General features: G+C 42.2%; 1 pseudogene across 1 annotated transcript; it reads left to right on the top strand.

The window, feature by feature from the left end:
- Nucleotides 1–910: 910 nt before the first annotated feature.
- Nucleotides 911–19,790, top strand: LOC110533586 (annotated as a pseudogene). The gene is made up of 10 exons (XR_005053610.1): nt 911–1,187; nt 1,317–1,550; nt 1,969–2,146; nt 5,635–5,637; nt 8,077–8,243; nt 10,217–10,298; nt 16,920–17,052; nt 17,249–17,340; nt 17,641–17,896; nt 18,012–19,790. The product of XR_005053610.1 is annotated as a rab5 GDP/GTP exchange factor-like (transcript).
- The last annotated feature ends 529 nt before the right edge of the window (nt 19,791–20,319 follow it).

Below are 20,319 nucleotides of genomic sequence, written 5' to 3'. Positions count from 1 at the left end.
GTGTAGAAATGGGTCTTGTTACCTACTGTTCACTCTTGCTAGGCAATTTCATGGTAACAGAATTATGTTGAGACTCAGGTTTTTCACTTTAAAATCTATACCAAACAGACATTGATTTCAATGTTTAACAAACTATGCGCAATGGCTACTTTTAACAATTTCCTCAGAAAATTTAACAAAAACACATTACCAGGAAGAACTGTGCAGATACAAAGTTTGGTAACAGAATAGAATAGAATTTGGGGAGATATGACTAATTCGATTACCAAACTTTGCATCTGCCTATTTCCAGTAAATGTTTGTAATTTTTATTTACTGTGTATATTGTTCAAAGTAGTCATAGTGCATAGAGTTGTATGGTTTGTATAAATACTGTATCATTAGCTTTTTAAAACAATTCAATGTTTTCTTTTATCATATTTTGGACCAGGATGAGGCTGTCTACACTAGCCTCGGGGGGGCGCATTAGCTTTTCAAAATGCAGACCATTAAAAAAAAAAAACATTTCATCTGAGTTTTATATTGAAAGTCAACAGTGATGTTTTACTTCAATAGAGTGATAAAGGGTGTACAACTATAGTTTTTCTTCACATGAAATACTTTAGTGCAACACAATAGTCATTTTTTTTTTCATCCGATGACAACAGAAGCTATTTTGCTAGCACCCACAAGTAAATTATCTTGAAAAAGCAATATATTTTTTTTGTGCAAAAACGATGCATGGACATCATCTTTGGGAGGGGAGATTCACTGGATTCCTCATGTCTAACTCATTGTTGGAAAAAAGTTTGATCCAAATCAGATGTTGGGCTCCTGAGTGGCGCAGCGGTCTAAGGCACTGCATCTCAGTGATAGAGGCGTCACTCCAGACCTGGTTTGATTTCAGGCTGTATCACAACCGGCTGTGATTGGGAGTCCCATAGGGCGGCGCACAATTGGCCCAGCATTGTCTGGGTTAGGGCTTGGCCAGGGTAGTCTGTCATTGTAAACAATAATTTGTTCTTAACTGTCTTGCCTAGTTAAATAAAAGGTACTATATTTATTGACTATTATATGTATCCTATAAATTATAATTGGCCATTTGGGTGCAATCAATTGGATTAATTTCTCAGTGCTTTTTGAAGTGGAATGACACCGTAGCAGAAATGAACACGACGCAGACTCTTTTGGTTCTTTAAAAACCTGCAGTAAGTAAAATATTGTGTGCTACAGCTTGGAAAAAATATAAATAAATGTGACTCTGGATGACAAGTATTTAGCGCAATGTCCCAGTTGGTCTCAAACAACCCAAACATGATGCAGTTTTTCCTTGCCAGCAGCCAGCCAGCTCTGCTGAGTTTCCTCCATACAGGCAGCGAGATGAGTCAGCGGAGAGCGCGCCGTGGGATCCACATGGACCAGTCGGAGCTGCTCTGCAACAAGTGCTGTGGTTACTATGGCAATGCGGCCTGGCAGGGCCTGTGCTCCAAGTGCTGGCGGGAAGAGTACCAGCGAGCCCGACAGAAGCAGATCCAGGAAGACTGAGAAGTTAGTAGGCCCACCTGTGAAAGGTTATAATCAATTGCAATGTGTTGTCAGTGCTGTGGTGCATTCTTTTTCTCCAAGGTTCAGGCTGAAACGTATGCCCTTCCTCAGTGGCATGGTAGATACTTTTTTTACACCACAGTTTCATGTGGGATGCCTCACTATGTTAGGGAATGCCAACTTTCAGCCCCAGGTCACTGGCCAGCAGAATCAAGCTGGTTTTTCTTATCCACATCCTATTCTAGCTTGAGACATTTAGTAGAGGATTTATACATGATAATCAAAAGTTTTTGGGCATTAATGAAATGTCAATTTTTACTAGCTTTGTCCAACACTTACTTTCCCTCCATACATTGTAATTAAAACAGGACACCAGCGGTTTGTTGAATAATAGCCTCAAGTAAAACAGTTTTATCACCAGTTGTTCCCCCTGGTTTACCTCAGGCTGCAGAAGGAGGAGGAGGCTGCCTATGCCAGTATCCAGGGGGCCCAGTCTCAGCCACAGGCTCAACCCCAGGCCTCTCTTGCCCCCTTCTCCAAGTTCGAGGAAAGGAAGACCAATGAGAAGACGTGCACGTGAAGAAGTTCTTCAGTCCCTCATCACGGACAGCCCCCAAGAAAGGTGACTGACTGACTCTGAAAACTCATAAAGACCGCTTTGCATTCCCTCTTATACGTTAAAGCCTGAGTTATCTCAATGGCATTTCTCCAGTGCAGTTTTTGACACACACTTTCCACCCCGGTGTATCAGCCTAGTAATTGTCTCATCGGCTCACTTCCTTGGCAGTGATCCCGGAGGCTCCTAAGCAGGGCATGACCCGCTCACAGGGTGATTGATCTACAAGGTATTCTGTTCCCTCCAAGCCCATTACAGCCTATTATACCTAGGTCTATTTAGTGACACCCTAACTGTAAGGTAAGCTCCTATACAATGGCCCCAAGGCTATTGAGAACAATGTGCAAAGTTCAAAGTCCCTTGGGGACATTTATCTTTGCGGAGTTAGATCGTCTTTCTTTAGAAAAAAAAAGAAGGTACCCACTCTCTCTCATGATAATGCAATTGTTTCCCAAACCAAACAACCCCCCTCCTATCTCTCTCTGAACCACTCATTCTGCACTTATCTGTCAATGCCATTGTTTGTTGATCAATGAAGTCATTCATTTGTTGTCCAATATTCTCCCTACCCACACCCATTCCACCTTCGCCCACATCTCTCAAATCTACCCATTCTCTCTTGTATGCCCCCCATTTCCCGTGCCCTGTGGCCCCAATTGGCCCTGCCATCTCATTCTCAGCCCCCAGTGAGGGAGAGAAGGTGACAGGCCTCAGAGACTGGAGAGGAATGTTTACCCCTCCTTGGGAAATGGACTTCCCCACAGAAGGTACAGTAATTGCTTCTACCATTGGAGATTATATTTGCAGTGGGTAGTGCCCCCATTTTAATCCCTGTAGTTTTAAAACCAACTAGGAACTCATTAGGGCTTTACTAGTGTAGTTGACTTAATGTTACCCTCCAACATGGTGGTATTAAGATGTTCCAGTAGTCTCACCATAGTGGCACCCGCTCAGTCTAATTGGCTGAGAGACTTGTCCATCAAATTGACTTCCCTGCTCTGGTTGCTTTTTAAAAATGTGTTAGATGTGAATTGTGTATTTAACAAAAGTCCCTTTTTCATGTTGCTCATAATGTTCATAATGTTCATAATGTCCTCCTCTTGCGTATGGTCATTATACTGGCAGCACTGGTGGCCAGACTCAGAGGTGGGTGTCTGTCATTCTCTCTCTAGTTGTAGAAACACTTCTACAGAATAGAGAGAACTGTCCATTTTATAGTCCCCTGAAACTCCCAACAATGCAAGAACACAATCACCAGCAAAAGTGGGTGTAAAGAATCTGGTTATTTGTACAGGATGGAATTCTATTGATTGCATATTTGGGTCTGACATCGCCCCAGCTCTTATGTAAAGACAAACAGGTTAGACCTGTCAGCGTCTTGGTTTTAAACCCTTCTGACCTGTTTACCTTCTTTACTTGAGGCTGTCAGTTCAGGGCTTCAGACCAAAAAAAATCCTGGGTGGCACTGGTGCCACTAACTTTGTTTTGTGGCACCCCCATAAAAACATTCTGCAGCGTCACACAATAGAATACATTTGAGTCTTATGAAGTCGTTCTAAAGTCAATCACAATGCTTTATTAAGACGTGTAATAGACTACTGAGAGAGTATTGTGATATTATGCAACCTAATCCAGTGACTGTCATGAATTTTGGGTTGACAATTATGATATTTTAGTTATTTTGCAGTCAATTTTATATTTTTTTGTTCAATAGAGAGAGAAGAAAATGCAGATTCTTTCTGTTTGACTAATATTATATATAGGCCTAATTCAACTAGTGCTAATTCACCATCTGAAGAAGTGGAAACTCAAAACACTAGACTAACTATAATTAAACTCAGCAAAAAAAGAAACGTCCTCTCACTGTCAACTGCGTTAATTTTCAGCAAACTTAACATGTGTAAATATTTGTATGAACATGACAAGATTCAACAGACAAACTGAACAAGTTCCACAGACATGTGACTAACAGAAATGGAATAATGTATCCCTGGGCAAAGGGGGATCAAAAGTAACAGTCAGTATCTGGCGTGGCCACCAGCTGCATTAAGTACTGCAGTGCATTTCCTCCTCATGGACTGCACCAGATTTGCCAGTTCTTGCTGTGAGATGTTACCCCACTCTTCCACCAAGGCACCTGCAAGTTCCCGGACATTCCTGGGGGGAATGGCCCTAGCCCTCACCCTCCGATCAAACAGGTCCCAGACGTGCTCAATGGGATTGAGATCCGGGCTCTTCGCTGGTCATGGCAGAATACTGACATTTCTGTTTTGCAGGAAATCACACCCAGAACGAGCAGTGTTGCATTGTCATGCTGGAGGATCATGTCAGGATGGGCCTGCAGGAAGGGTACCACATGACGGAGGAGAATGTCTTCCCTGTAATGCACAGCGTTGAGATTGCCTGCAATGACAACAAGCTCAGTCCGATGATGCTGTGACACACTGCCCCAGACCATGACAGACCCTCCACCTCCAAATCAATCCTGTTCCAGAGGACAGGCCTCAGTGTAACTGTCATTCCTTTGATGATAAACGCGAATCCGACCATCACCCCTGGTGAGACAAAACCGCGACTCGTCAGTGTAGAGCACTTTTGCCAGTCCTGTCTGGTCCAGCAATGGTGGGTTTGTGCCCGTAGGTGACGTTGTTGCTGGTGATGTCTGGTGAGGACCTGCCTTACAACAGGCTCTGAGCACTGATGGAGGGATTGTACATTCCTGGTGTAACTCAGGCAGTTGTTGTTGCCATCCTGCACCTGTCCTGCAGGTGTGATGTTTGGATGTACCGATCCTGTGCAGGTGTTGTTACACGTGGTCTGCCACTGAGGACGATCAGCTGTCCGTCCTGTCGCCCTGTGGCGTCTCGTAGTACGGACATTGCAATTTATTGCCCTAGCCACATATGCAGTCCTCATGCCTCCTTGCAGCATGCCTAAGGCACGTTCACGCAGATGAGCAGGGACCCTGGGCATCTTTCTTTTGGTGTTATTCAGTCAGTAAATGCCTCTTTAGTGTCCTAAGTTTTCAAAACTGTGACCTTAATTGCCTACCGTCTGTAAGCTGTTAGTGTCTTAACGACTGTTCCACTGGTGCATGATCAAATTTATTTATAAATTCCTTCTTACATCAGCTGATATCTCAAAGTGCTGTACAGAAACCCAGTCTAAAACACCAAACAGCAAACAATGCATGTGTAGAAGCACGGTGACTGGGAAAAACTCCATAGAAAGGCCAGGACCTAGGAAAAAACCTAGAGAGGAACCAGGCTATGATGGGTGGCCAGTCCTCTTCTGGCTGTGCTAAGTGGAGATTATAACAGAAAATGGCCAAGATGTTCAAATGTTCATAGATGACCAGCAGGGTCAAATAATAATAATCACAGTCGTTGTCGAGGGTGCAACAGGTCAGCACCTCAGGAGTAAAGTTGGCTTTTCATAGCCGATCATTCAGAGTATCTCTAACGCTCTTGCTGTCTCTAGAGAGTTGAAAACAGCAGGTCTGGTGAACAGGTCAGGGTTCCATAGCTGCAGGCAGAACCGTTGAAACTGGAGCAGAAGCACAGCCAGGTGGACTGGGGACAGCAAGGAGTCATCAGGCCAGGTAGTCCTGAGGCATGGTCCTAGGGCTCAGGTCCTCCGAGAGAAAGAAATAATTAGAGAGTATACTTAAATTCACACAGGTCACCGGATAAGACAGGAGAAATACTCCAGATATAACAGACTGACCCTAGCCCCCCGGCACAACCTAATGCAGCATAAATACTGGAGGCTGAGACAGGAGGAGTCTGGAGACACTGTGGCCCCGTCCGACGATACCCCCGGACATGGCCAAACAGGTAGGATATAACCCCACCCACTTTGCCAAAGCACAGCCCCCACACCACTAGAGGGATATCTTCAACCACCAACTTACCATCCTGAGACCAGGCCGAGTATAGCCCACAAAGATCTCCGCCACGGCACAACCCAAGGGAGGGCACCAACCCAGACAGGAAGATCACATCAGTGACTCAACCCACTCAAGTGACGCACCCCTCCTAGGGAAGGCATGGAAGAGCACCAGTAAGCCAGTGACTCAGCCCCTGTAATAGGGTTTAGAGGCAGAGAATCCCAGTGGAGAGAGGGGAACCGGCCAGGCAGAGACAGCAAGGGCGGTTCGTTGTGCCAGTGCCTTTCCGTTCACCTTCACACTCCTGGGCCAGACTAAATCAAATCAAATCAAATGTATTTATATAGCCCTTCGTACATCAGCTGATATCTCAAAGTGCTGTACAGAAACCCAGCCTAAAACCCCAAACAGCAAGCAATGCAGGTGTAGAAGCACTACTAACATGAGACTACACTCATGTTCATTAATCAAGTATGGGAAACAGTGTTTAAACCCTTTTACAATGAAGATCTGTGAAGTTATTTGGATTTGTATTAATTATCTTTGAAAGACAGGGTCCTGAAAAAGGGACACATTTTTTGCTGAGTTTATAACACCAACAGCTAGTAGCCATGTACACTGAACAAAAATATAAAAGCAACATATGAAGTGTTGGTCCAATGTTTCATGAGCTGAAATAAAAGATTCCAACAATGTTCCATACGCACAAAAAGCTTATTTCTCTAATTTTGTGCACTAATTTGATAAGATAATCCATCCACCTGACAGGTGTGGCATATCAAGAAGCTGATTAAATAGCATGATCATTACACAGGCTCACCTTGTGCTGGCAACAATAAAAGGACACTCTAAAATGTGCAGTTGTATCACACTAAAAAGCAATGCCACAGATGTCTTAAGTTGAGGGAGTGTGCAATTGGCATGCTGACTGCAGGAATGTCCACCAGAGCTGTTGCCAGAGAATTGAATGTTCATTTCTCTACCAAAAGCCACCTCGAATGTCGTTTTAGAGAATTTGGCAGTATGTCCAACCGGCCTCACAACCACATGTATTGCGTCGTGTGGGCGAGCAGTTTGCTGATGTCAACATTGTGAACAGAGTGCCCCCATGGTGTCGGTGGGATTATGGTATTGGCAGGCATAAGCTACGGACCACAAACACAATTGCATTTTATCTATGGCAATTCGAATGCACAAAAATACCATGACGAGATCCTGAGGCCTATTTATTATTTTATCAAGGTACTGTATCTCTGACCAACAGATGCATATCTGTATTTCCAGTCATGTGAAATCCATAGATTGGGGCCTATTGAAATTATTTAAATTGACTGATTTTCTCCTATAAGTGAGTTAAATCAATGAAATTGTTGCATTCATATTTTTGTTCAGTATTTTAATCTAACAATTAAACGTAATGTCCTAAGAAATGCAATGACGCCAGTGCAGTCGCGAGTCCGACACGCAATTTTGCACACGCTACGTAATTCAAAGCCATATCCGATATCTTTATTGTGCTTTTGAGCTCAATAATGAGAATTGAGAAATAAAAGATATATACTTACAGAAAGCTGAGACCCTCCTCTCTATAAATATGGACAACTAGTTGCTTCCAAAGTGTTTTTTTCTTCCACCCTTCAATTGCATTTTTAAATGTTATACAATCACGAGGGGGAGAGCGATTGTGAGAGGCTCATTACAGCAGCCGGCCCCAGCGAAACAAGCAGGCACAGCAGCAGGTCAGACACTTCTATTCAAGGAATCATAAGGATAATGCACTTTATAAATTCATGGTTTTATCCGCCCAAAGAATACTACAAAAATTATAATTTATCTGCCCACTTTTAATTGAAGTGACCAGGTATAATGTGCAGCTCGCACTAGTGAGACCAATTAAAAAGTTAACTGGGACAGCCAAATAAAAGTGTCGCAAAATGTGACTAAATGGTCGCAGTCTGGAGGCCTGCAGTTAGCGAGAGCAACCATGATGAGAAAGGCATGGGATAACATTATGAAAACAACACAAGTCATGGTGTCTTCCCCTCAGAGAACCAGGAGGGCAAGACCCCCAGCCCCTCGATCAGACGCCAGTCCAGCATCGAGATAGACCGCTTCTCCAGAGACTTTGTGGAATTTCTGAAGACCCTGCATAAGCCAAGCTGAGAAGTCCACATGCAGAGCAGTGCCTTCATCGAGATCATGGCCAACAAAAAGGTCCGTTGAACGAGCATTCAATAGTTTTCAATGATTTTCCATGCGCAGGGTAAAAAACACAGTACCAGTCAAAAGTTTGGACACACCTACTCATTCAAGGGTTTTTCTTTATTTTTACTATTTTCTATATTGTAGAATAATAGTGAAGACATCAAAACTATGAACACATATGGAATCATGTGCTGAGCGCTTGTTGACTGCTTTTCCTTCATTCTGCGGTCTAACTCATCCAAAACATCTCAATTGGGATGAGGTCGGGTGATTGTGGAGGCCAGGTCATCTGATGCAACACTCCATCACTCTCCTTCTTGGTCAAATAGCCCTTACACAGCCTGGAGGTGTATTGGGTCATTGTCCTGTTGAAAAACTAAGCGCAAACCAGATGGGATGGCATATTGCTGTGGTAGCCATGATGGTTAAGTGTGCCTTGAATTCTAAATAAATCACAGACTGTGTCAGCAGCAAAGCACTCCCACATCATCACACCTCCTCCTCCATGCTTCACGGTGGGAAGCACATGTGGAGATCATCCATTCACCTACTCTGCGTCTCACAAAGACACAGCAGTTGGAATCAAACATCTCAAATTTGGACTCATCAGACCAAAGGACAGATTTCCACCGGCCTAATATCCATTGCTCGTGTTTCTTGGCCCAAGTAAGTCTCTTCTTATTATTGGTGTCCTTTTACTAGTGAATATTATTTTTTTCAGCAATTTGACCATAAAGGCCTGATTACACGCAGTCTCCTCTGAACAGTTGCTGTTGAGATGTGTCGGTTACTTGAACTCTGAAGCATTTATTTGTGCTGCAATTTCTGAGGCTGGTAACTCTAATGAACTTATCCTCTGCAGCAGAGCTAACTCCTGGTCTTCCTTACCTGTAGTGGTCCTCATGAGAGCCAGTTTCATCATAGTGTTTGATGGTTTTTGCAACTGCACTTGAAGAAACATTCAAAGTTCTTGACATTTTCCAGATTGACTGACCTTCATGTCTTAAAATAATGATGGACTGTCATTTCTCTTTGCTTATTTGAGCTGTTCTTGCCATAATATGTACTTGGGCTTATACCAAATAGGGCTATCTTCTGTATACCACCCCTACCTTGTCACAACACAACTGATTGGCTCAAACGCATTAAGAAGGAAAGAAATTCCACAAATTAACTTTAACAAGGCACACCTGTTAATTGAAATTCATTCCAGGTGACTACCTCATGAAGCTGGTTGAGAGAATGCCAAGAGTGTGCAAAGCTGTCAAAGGCAAAGGGTGGCTACTTTGAAGAATCTCAAATATAAAACATTATTTTGGTTACTACATGATTCCATGTGTTATTTCATAGTTTGGATGTCTTCACTATTATTCTACAATGTAGAAAATGGTAAAAAGGTGGAATGGATAGGTGTGTCAACTTTTGACTGGTACTGTATAATCTGAAAGGATAGAAATACCTGCACAATTTATGCTTGTGTGTAACATTTTTGTTGCAACCTTTTGACCAAAAGGTCTTCGTCCAGCTGAAACTTAATAAACTGAATGGGAGAATATGCAGCAGTGTGTAGATATTTATGTTCTTTCAACAAAGGTCAGCCTTGAAAAACTAAGCTGAAATAATAGCTTTTATGTGTATGTTTTGTAATGGAATATTGCTGTTTTATATGGCAAAAACAGCCCAAGGCTCTCTTGTTTGGAAAAATTTGCTTTTATTGGCTAGATCAGTAGGTCTGTTGCACTTGGCTTTACAGAACCGTGTCAGTTTAAAGCCATTTTGTCTATGTTATATCTGTTGTTGAAAAGGAATGCAGTTATATAAACGGACAAACAGAGCTGTTATGTTAAGATTGAAAAGTTTATTTCAAGCTACCACATTTGATCTGGAACATGCAATTTTGGTATGTAGTTCCTCTCCTGTTGACCAGACATTGACATTCAATTACAAATACCTGGGATGACCTTTGACCTCTGATCTCTCAGGACTTAGGCGCTGATGAGCTGTTTGAGTGTGTCCAAGACTTCTACCAGAACATGTCTGACCGCCTCATGACCAATTTTAAAGGTGGGTTCAAACATGACTCAATCTGCCATAAAGGAATCAGTGTACGTAACAAAATGCATCACAAAAATATAAATACAATGCATTTACAAGATTCACAAAAAATTGTGTCCCAATGTGTCGTTTCAAAATAACGGAGTATAGTGCATTCTACTCCACAATAGTGTTCTGTTGGTCTTTTTGAAGGCTTAAGCATAAGTACTTATCGCAGTGGGAGGCCATTCCTTCTCTTGCTAGGACAAACGCGGTAGCTGCTGCATGCTGACCCGGTAACGACGAACCTACCGATTCTACTTGTAAAATCGCAATGTTTGGCAGTAGCGAACAACTTCACTTTGAGCCAATTGGAGAGCACGAACCCCCATGTGGGGGAGCCAACAAAAAAAAGTAGGGTATTTTCTCCGTACATCCACGGATAAGCAAGTCAAACTTCATATGCAATGTATGGGATGGTAGCTAGCTAAATGCACAGACGCAATGCACACAACACTAAATGCTTCCCCCAAGCTGTAACTCCACCACTGTAGCTAGTATTGACATTATAATACCATTTCCATGAAACGTCTGCCTGTGTTAGCTGCCAAGTTAGGGCAGTGTCCTTACCTAGCTTTGTTATGCTAGCTAGTGAATATTCTAACGTTAGCTAGCTAGAACAACATTTTGCTATGGGCTGCACTGGCAGTATGTGATTATGGAAAGTGAATTAAATTGTTTCTACGTCATCTTGCTAGGTAGTTATCTCGCTGTGGTCATCTGGCTAGGGCTTTCTACAAAAAAGCAACATTAGCGCGGATAGCTTGGAATGTAGACCATAAGCAATATACACAGATATATGCATTGCCAAGCAACGCTACTGCCACCTTCTAGTTTGGGGTATTTTAACGAGGCTGAGTGGCTGACGACTTCAAAGATTTTTGCTGAGTGAAAACACGAGATTGACTGCCAATACTCTTAGGTGGTGGGCCAAAGCTTTAAAAATGTTTAGTTGATCAATTTCCGTTGAGGGAGGAGCAGATTTTTGGGGGGGATATGATGGTAAAACATTCTTATGATGACAAAATTTGTTGGCACCTTGAATTCTTGCACATTTTCTCATAAAAAGGTATATTTCGAAACTTAGCCGCTCAGGCAAATTTGTCAAACTACTAAAATTGGAACCAATCAGAACTCCCGTACATACCCCTGGTGATGAAGGTAGCCAATGGCTTGCTTCTATCTATGATAACGTGAGCTGTTATCTGATGAAGAGGAACAGATATAGCTAGCTCCCAGACTGAAATAAGATCTAAATCTTTCGAGTGCACTGAAGAGGTAACTCTGTTTACCATTTAGGCAATTTATTGAAAGCTAGTCAATGTTAGACTAACCTAGCCAGCTACTGTAAATGTCAATTTTTGTTTCATTAGCTATATCTCTGAGTTCAATTGTTGAATGATGTTTTGGCCTGATTATGTCTATTTTAAAATATCTATCTGCAGGCTTAATGGCTCAATCCTATACTTTGCAAAGAAACCCAAATAAAATAATGTAGATAGAAGTGTGTGTCGTATGCTAGAATAGAGGTTTAAAAACGACAGCTGCAGATATATATTAGCCCATACATATGGCATAGCTTACACATACAGTATAGCATTCATTCCAATACAATGTGCTAAGCAATAAGATAACCAGAGTTTGCTTTCTAAACCAGATGAAAACATGCCTCCCAATTCCGTGGAAATATCAGTTGGGAAATTAATGTTTTGAGTTTCAAATACTAAATGTTCAGTGAATGTGAGTATATTTGTGTTTTTAAATGATTAAAACCTTCCTACTAACCTGAAAGTAAACAGTGCCAAAATCTTGAAAATCCATTAATTATTCTAATATCTATGACTGAGTGTGAGACATCTTTTCTATTTTGTACGATTCAACGTTCTTAACCGTAGACTCCCTGCCGCCCTGACAAGACTGTGTAAGACAAAAACCCACAAAGAAAAGACAACAGGCAAATGCGGTCTAAATAGTGACGGCAGGGCTAATTCAAACTGTAGGACTTGGTGAATAGACCATGGGAGATAAGTGAGAGACAATGATGAATAAAGATGCTCAAACAAGAATGTGTATCTGTAATAGTGTTCTTCAACTCTAAAATGCACTAGACTGTGTAAGACAAAATCCAGAAAAGACAACAGGCAAATGCATATGTGGTCTCAATGTCTAAGTAGTGACTGTAGTAGGACAGTTCTCCTCACAGGTGAGTGAATCAGCCCATGCTTGGTAAATAGCACTTGGTTGATATCTGGGAGCAGGTCACAGGAGATCTGAATTGATCATGAGAGACCAGAATTAATAAAAATAAATCATCACAGCAAAGGACTGTAGTTTGTGAGCTAGGAAATGAACATCCTGACAGTCTGAGGCATGGTGCTCTGCAATCATCCTACTCCAACTATTGACATGGATAATGTAGCATTTCTTATTTGTCAGTATGACATTATTGGGTCCTGCCTTGATGACTGTATTAGTTATACACTACTTGTCCTATAGATTTTTCTAGTCTTAAATTATTACTTGGAATAAATTGAAAACCAAAATGCTCCTTGTCCTGGAATGACATGCTAGCTAGCGATAATGCCATCTGCTCCTGCTAGCAACAGATCTACTTGTTGTAAATAGCTAGCTACAGTACTAAGGTTGCTGTCAGGAGTCATTTTACAGCTTGCATTGATGGTATCACATTTCTATAACTAAATAGTTTAATACATTTTTTAAAAAGCCTTTACCTGAGCAGTTTGTCAGAACTGTGTCTGCTACCTGAAACACAGATAACGCGATTGGCAGACGTGATCAACAGCGATAGTACACAAGTTTTTGATTGGTTTACAGTTTAGTACTCAGCGGCATTTGCCTGTCCAGCTAGTGAACATAAAAGTAAGTATTTGTAAAAAATGTGCAAGAACTGACATTTCCTACAAACATAAATGTGTTTAGAAGAAATAAATATACACTATGTGAAAGGGGGAAAAAAAGAGCTCTTCCCTCGACAGAGATTGATCATTTGGCAATCCTACCTGTGTGTCTGAGCTTTTATATAATGCCTTTGGTTTCATTTGCAAATAGAAATATCTATCAATATCTACTGTAAATATACAAGTGAGGCCTAAGCACTTCACCAAGTGGCCACTGAGGACAATGAGGACTTAGACTTATCAATGTCATTTTCAGCCATATCAAAGGCTATAGTCTTAATCTCGGAATCCTCTTTGACTGATATGGCAAACGTGTTTGGTAGATTTCAGGCCTGTAGACTTGTGATATGAAATAGATACCTTGTGATCTGTGATGGGTTGGTTAGGTTGCTTTCTAAATGTAATCTGTTACAGTTGTTACCTGTCAATTTGTAAGCAGTAACACAACTTTTCAATTACCCAACCTCAGTAACGTAATCTGATTACTTTCCCTTAAAAGAGGCATTAGAAGACAAAAATGATTAATCAAATGCATTTGGTGTGTCATCGTAGTTCTCCCTGAATTGTGGTCAGATTCCCTCAGGCAGCACTAACTTAAACTTGCACCTTTTTTCAATGCTGAATTGAATATCATCGAGAAAACAAACATGTCAATGTATATTTTTTGCATACATTTTTTATTTATAAGTAATAGTTTTTCAAAACTGATTTAGTCATTTTTTTTCTTCAGTTTCTCCCCAACCTTGTGTTAATTATGTGACATGTCGGTGTCTGATATGTTTGCCATATCTCATCTGTTCCTCACTCTGTGTGCTATTTTATTGTGGGGGGGCAACTATGTTTGGTTCAATTGTTCCCTACAACAACAGCTGGCCTTCACATATAAGCTAGCTAACTTTAGCAAGCTCACATCCAAATGCCAGTCCTACATTCTTCCACAAAACATAGCTCGCTAAATCAGTTCAAAACCAACACCAAACTTTACAATGTTTACAATAGTGTTGGAAAGCCGATCTCGCTACGCCATAGTCCAAGCTACGGTAAGAGCTAGCCACATTTTAGTTTCAGACCGGGCAAACACTGCAGCTAGCTACATTTCCTCGACTAAGATCAACCAAGAGACCAGTCAATACACAACTCAAACTGTAGCTGAGAAGACAAATTGCTTGCTAGCTATATTAAACCTCCAATGCACATGTAAACAACACCTCTGTTGTGCACTGCAGTGTGCAAATGCACGCTCGCTACAATCATAAGCCTCACCAGAGAAGCATTGCTATTTCAAATATCCAGAATAAATTCCAGTACGCTCCCTTTCCTGTCTTCTTGACATTTTTATCCAAATGTGCGCTGATCAACATTGTGAAATTAACGTCAATGCCATTTGAGAGTCTTGATTGTATTTGACAGCTCTGATCTGGATGCTGGAATAGCCCATGTGTTGGGCACACTATTTGTCAATAACGCCACCATGCAGGGCTATTCTAGGGGCGGGAGGATTATATAAACTGGTTGGTTTTAGCCCTGAATGCTGAATGTGCATCTGTGGTATATCAGACCATATACCACGGGTATGACAACATGTACACTGCTCCAAAAAAAATAAAGGGAACACTTAAACAACACAATGTAACTCCAAGTCAATCACACTTCTGTGAAATCAAACTGTCCACTTAGGAAGCAACACTGATTAACAATAAATTTCACATGCTTTTGTGCAAATGGAATAGACAACAGGTGGAAATTATAGGCAATTAGCAAGACACCCCCAATAAAGGAGTGGTTCTGCAGGGGGTGACCACAGACCACTTCTCAGTTCCTATGCTTCCTGGCTGATGTTTTGGTCACTTTTGAATGCTGGCGGTGCTTTCACTCTAGTGGTAGCATGAGACGGAGTCTACAACCCACACAAGTGGCTCAGGTAGTGCAGCTCATCCAGGATGATACATCAATGCGAGCTGTGGCAAGAAGGTTTGCTGTGTCTGTCAGCGTAGTGTCCAGAGCATGGAGGCGCTACCAGGAGACAGGCCAGTACATCAGGAGACGTGGAGGAGGTCGTAGGAGGGCAACAACCCAGCAGCAGGACCGCTGCCTCCGCCTTTGTGCAAGGAGGAGCAGGAGGAGCACTGCCAGAGCCCTGCAAAATGACCTCTAGCAGGCCACAAATGTGCATGTGTCTGCTCAAACGGTCAGAAACAGACTCCATGAGGGTTGTATGAGGGCCCGACGTCCACAGGTGGGGGTTGTGCTTACAGCCCAACACCGTGCAGGACGTTTGGCATTTGCCAGAGAACACCAAGATTGGCAAATTTGCCACTGGCGCCCTGTGCTCTTCACAGATGAACGCAGGTTCACACTGAGCACGTGACAGAGTCTGGAGACGCTGTGGAGAACATTCTGCTGCCTGCAACATCCTCCAGAATGACCGGTTTGGCGGTGGGTCAGTCATGGTGTGGGGTGGCATTTCTTTTGGGGGTCGCACAGCCCTCCATGTGCTCGCCAGAGGTAGCCTGACTGCCATTAGGTACCGAGATGAGATCCTCAGACCCCTTGTGAGACCATATGCTGGTGCGGTTGGCCCTGGGTTCTTCCTAATGCAAGACAATGTTAGACCTCATGTGGCTGGAGTGTGTCAGCAGTTCCTGCAAGAGGAAGGCATTGATGCTATGGACTGGCCCGCCCATTCCCCAGACTTGAATCCAATTGAGCACATCTGGGACATCATGTCTCGCTCCATCCACCAACGCCATGTTGCACCACAGACTGTCCAGGAGTTGGCGGATGCTTTAGTCCAGGTCTGGGAGGAGATCCCTCAGGAGACCATCCGCCACCTCATCAGGAGCATGCCCAGGCGTTGTAGGGAGGTCATACAGGCACGTGAAGGCCACACACACTACTGAGCCTCATTTTGGCTTGTGTTAAGGACATTACATCAAAGTTGGATCAGCCTGTAGTGTGGTTTTCCACTTTAATTTTGAGTGTGACTCCAAATCCAGACCCCCATGGGTTGATAAATTTGATTTCCATTGATAATTTTTGTGTGATTTTGTTGTTAGCACATTCAACTATGTAAAGAAAAAAGTATTTAATAAGAATATTTAATTCATTCAGATCTAGGATGTGTTATTTTAGTGTTCCCTTTATTTTTTTGAGCAGTGTGTATATGTGTATATATATATATATATATATATATATATATATATATATATATATATACACATATACACACTGCTCAAAAAAATAAAGGGAACACTAAAATAACACATCCTAGATCTGAATGAATTAAATATTCTTATTAAATACTTTTTTCTTATATATATATATATATATATATATTACACATCCAGTTGAAGTTGGAAGCTTACATACACCTTAGCCAAATACATTTAAACTCAGTTTTTCACAATTCCTGACATTTAATTCTAGTAAAAATTCTGGAATTGTGATACAGTGAAATGATCTGTCTGTAAACAATTGTTGGAAAAATAACTTGTGTCATGCACAAAGTAGATGTCCTAACCGACTTGCCAAAACTATAGTTTGTTAACAAGAAATTTGTGGAATGGTTGAAAAACGAGTTTTAATGACTCCAACCTAAGTGTGTGTGTAAACTTCCGACTTCAAGTGTGTGTAATACAAAAGTTAAGCCTAATGTGGAATGTTTTCCTTCCAGGCACTTCAGAGCGTGTGGAGCAAGTGATGGACGAGGTGGAGAAGTACATTATGACTCGCCTGTATAAGAGCGTCTTCTGTCCCGAGACCACAGACAATGAGAAGAAAGACCTGGCCACTCAGAACAGGATACGGTAAGGACTACAATCTTCTTCCTGAAAGACAGGCAGTTGTATTAAATTGTTTATGAATTGGGGTGTTTGTCACTGTGGGCAGACATGCATGCAATTATCCTCCCGTATCTGTCAATGTGCGTGGTAATGACCCTTTGTGTTTGTGTCACTGTGGGTGTTTGTCACTGTCTCACCCACCACTGTGTGGGTTGTATAGGGCGTTACACTGGGTGGACATTCAGATGCTCTGTGTGCCAGTGGATGAGGAGATCCCAGCGGTATCAGACAACGTGGTCATAGCCATAACAGGTGAGTCATGGATGGTGTCAAACAGAATCCCATTAGGACTCAACCAAACATGTCTCTTTAAATGATGGGTAGTGTTCAGAGGACTCTGCAGTGTGTTGCCTTTTTTGTTAGTTTTTTAACCTTTATTGAACCAGAAAATGCTCATTAAGACACAGTGTCTTCTGCAAGGGAGACATGGCCAAGAAAGCAGCAGTCAATACAATATTACGCAATTTTAAAGCATACATGATCTGACCTATAGGAAACATTTTCACATTTCAGGATTGTGAACAGGATTATGAATTGTGTGTTGCATTACAGACATCATCGAGATGGACTCCAAGCGGGTACTAAGGGAGAGCTAGCGTGCATCACGCGCTGCAGCAAGCACATCTTTAGCGCCATCAAGATCACCAAAAGTGAGCCAGCCTCGGCAGACGACTTCCTACCCACCCTAATCTACATCGTACTGAAGTCCAATCCACCACGCCTGCAATCCAACATCCAGTACATCACCTGCTTCTGCAATCCCAGCAGGCTCATGAATGGAGAGGACGGATACTACTTCACTAACCTGGTACGTGTCTCTGTGCCACTTCACACCACTCCCTCATGCCCACACCGAGGTGAAGAGAACCAAGCACACACTCATTTGGTTCATAGCTCACCTCCTGTGTCCTCTCTCTGTTTAGTGCTGTGCAGTTGCCTTCATTGAAAAACTGGACGCCCAGTCCCTCAACTTGGACCCTGTGGACTTTGAGAGCTACATGTTGGGCCAGGCCTTCCCTCGCAGGCCAGAGGTGGACAGTGGCTGGCCACAGATTGACACTGCCGCTTCCATACCCGCCCTGGCCCAGGTCAACCAGAATCTGGATCTCCTGTCAGGCCTGCGGAGCCGGCAGGAAAGGGTTCTGGAGGTGGCGCAGAGCATGCAGAGTGACCTGATCACCTGGCAGGAGAGTGTAGAGCGAGAGGTGCAGGAAATCCTGGAGAAGTACCCATTGGAGATCAGCCCACCTGCCCTCTCTGCGATCGACTCAGACAACATGGAAAACGACCGGCTGCCACTGACGCCCCAGGTTTTGCTGGGTAATATCTCTCCAGAATGGGAGGCAAGAGGGCTTCTTGAACTAATGATCCCGCCTCTCTGTAATGCTTTGAGCCGTCATTGGCTCTTTACTATGGCGAGGTTCAGGAATTGGCAGCCCCCTCGTGTCTATACTGCTACCATTTTAAACATTCTCACACACTGTAAGCCAAGTAGGCTTTTGTCCATTTTTCCCCTAGACCCTTTCCCAAAAGCATTCACAGATCTAAATTAATAGATAAAAGGAAGGACTAAGTTAAGGGACCTTTAATGGAACCAAGTCTTTACAATGTTCCTGCATACACATACTCCTTTTAGACTAGCCCTCTTCAGATCAGATGGCCTGAGTTGGCATTGGGCCCTAATCTGTACTCCTCTACATCCCTGCTGCACTGACACAGATGGCACACCTTGATACCGTAAGATAACTTCTCCACCTTGTCGTGCTGAGGAAAGAGGCATCTTACTTTTAGATGGCTGCTGGTGAATTTGGGAAATGCTGACTAACATTTAGTTATTCTTCAGATAGAGTGGTACATGTTACAAACTGTGAAACCTAAAGAGTGACCAAGACTCAAGTTACTGTGTTATGTACAAAATGCCAGTGAACTGCTGATATGGATTGTGGCATGTTGTGCATCATAGAAGTAATTGTGAAAGATGGATGATACCTGGGGAAGATGGATGATACCTGGGGAAGATGGATGATACCTGGGGAAGATGGATGATACCTGGGGAATGTTCAGTAAGGTGAAATGCTCAGATCAATGCAGATTATTTTGTATATGTTTAAGGAACACTTAACAGTTCAATTTGATTACAGCGTGATATTTACTCTATTACTACATGCCTTTTCTATCTGCAATTCATTTAACATTTGAATCACCTGAATAAGCCCCAGATTGTAATACTTCAACATCACTCACTCTGCTGTCACACAGACATATGTACTCTACTTAAACACTGTAATCAACTGTGACTGACTGCTGAGTCTCTAAAAGATTTGTAAACAAGTGTGTGTATATTTGTCAACTTTTAAACTGAATGGCACATCACTATTTTATTATGGAAATGTAATTTATAAGAATTGCCTTGTTTTACAGTGTGTATTTAATTGCCGTTCAATGAATAAACCCCAGGAATGCAAATCTAGTGGGGGTTTTTCCTCCTGCCTCACACCATTTCCACCCATACTGCTGATGTTCTGCTTGGTCAAAATCCCATCTGGTTTGCGCTTACTGGGATTATAATTTGCATATGTGCAAACTCCTTCTAGACAGTTGGAAAAGCATTCCTCATGAAGCTGGTTGAGAGAATGTCAAGAGTGTGCAAATCTGTCATCGGGGCAAAGGGTGGCTACTTTAAAGAATATGAAATATATTTTTATTTGTTTAACAGTTTTTTTGGTTACTACATGATTCTATGTGTTATTTCATAGTTTTGATGTCTTCACTATTATTCTACAGTGTCAAATAGTAAAAATAAAGAAAAACCCTTGAATGAGTATGTGTGTCAACTTTTGACTGGTACTGTACAGGAAATTTACAGGAAATGTTGCTCGTTAACAGTTAAATACACAAAAATCTATCCTAAATCATGTAGCGTATCCTTTATTGCCTGCTGCAAATGACTTGCTACTGACATCTTGTGGTGAAAACGTTGACCAGAGTTGTACAGATAGAATGGGGCACTGCACAGCAGTCGTGGGTTACTTTGGGACCGGTTACTTTGGAACCATATCCCAATTCTGAGAATCCTTTCTACAGATAAAATGGGTATGGTGGAAGTAAGCTAAACTTTTACATTCAGCCTCAGAATTGCTGCTAGAAGTTGACATCCGATTTCTACAAAGAAAAGCTGTAGTGTAACTAAAAAAGCTAATTGGACATAAAATGATCATTGTTTAGTGTGTT

The sequence above is a fragment of the Oncorhynchus mykiss genome, chromosome 10, assembly GCF_013265735.2.
Source record: "Oncorhynchus mykiss isolate Arlee chromosome 10, USDA_OmykA_1.1, whole genome shotgun sequence".
In the NCBI taxonomy this organism is placed as follows: Eukaryota; Metazoa; Chordata; class Actinopteri; order Salmoniformes; family Salmonidae; genus Oncorhynchus; species Oncorhynchus mykiss.
This window is presented reverse-complemented; position numbering and strand designations above follow the sequence as displayed.